This window comes from Microcebus murinus, chromosome 15 (genome assembly GCF_040939455.1).
Source record: "Microcebus murinus isolate Inina chromosome 15, M.murinus_Inina_mat1.0, whole genome shotgun sequence".
Classification (NCBI taxonomy): Eukaryota; Metazoa; Chordata; class Mammalia; order Primates; family Cheirogaleidae; genus Microcebus; species Microcebus murinus.
In genome coordinates this window covers 78,638,440-78,639,387 of record NC_134118.1, presented here as the reverse complement: position 1 = coordinate 78,639,387, position 948 = coordinate 78,638,440, and the positions used below count along the sequence as shown (strand labels likewise).

Genomic DNA, 948 nt, shown 5'->3' with positions numbered 1-948 from the left:
AGGTTTCCTCCAGCGTGTCGGTTGCCACAGACCAGACCTTTGGTCTGAGACCTGACAGTCCAGATGGCACGCGTGCTGCCCCGTGGCGGCGGTGTCCCGGCTTGGGACAAGAGGAGGCCCCACGGTGCGGGCTGGGGCGGCAGGCACCGCGGCGGGCGCTGAGGGAGGGGGTGATCGGCCGGACCGCCGCCCCTCCGCGCTCCCAGCAAGGGGACGGAGCAACAGGCAATAAGAAAAAAAAAAAAAAAAAGCCTAGGGCACCCGGGATTCCCAGGCGGTCTCCCATCCAAGTACTAACCAGGCCCGACGCTGCTTAGCTTCTGAGAGCAGACGAGATGGGGCGCATTCGGGGTGGTGTGGCCGTAGACCGCGGAGGGCGCCCCTGCCCCGCTCAAGAGGCCAGCCTCACCGCGCTTCCCCGCGATACCGCTGACCCACGCCGGGCCTGTGGAGTTGGCCGGCCCGGTCGGGCGGACTCCGGAGGACTGAGGTGAGGGACGGGGCGGGGTGGGGGGCTGTCTACACACACACACACACACACACACACACACACACACACACAGACACGATGCGCCTCCACGGCTGGACCCCCCAAGGTGGAGACCTTCCAGCCCCCCTCCTCTCCTCACCTCGCCTCCTTCACCTACCCGCGCCCACCCCCAGGGCGCCGCCGCTGACTGCGCACGCGCGCTCACCCTTTGACCCCAGCCAGGGGCCGCCCTCCCTCACAACCCCTGTCAGCTGCGCCCCCGCCCTGTAGGTGGGCTGCCGCCTATTCCCCAGGGCCAGGGCTGGGGCACAGCGCATGGGGGAGGGGAGCGAGTGTAGGCGCGTCTCTCGGGATGTGTCCCATGGCTGGGGTGGGGCGGGGTGGTTTGGGGGGCGCTGAAGAAATCAGTCCCCTCCATCTCCTACCTCTGGAAAACCCCCAACCCCTTGGAGAACTGC

General features: G+C 68.0%; 1 pseudogene; it reads right to left on the bottom strand.

The window, feature by feature from the left end:
- Window positions 1-249: 249 nt before the first annotated feature.
- On the bottom strand, window positions 250-368 carry LOC142876714 (uncharacterized; annotated as a pseudogene).
- Window positions 369-948: the final 580 nt, after the last annotated feature.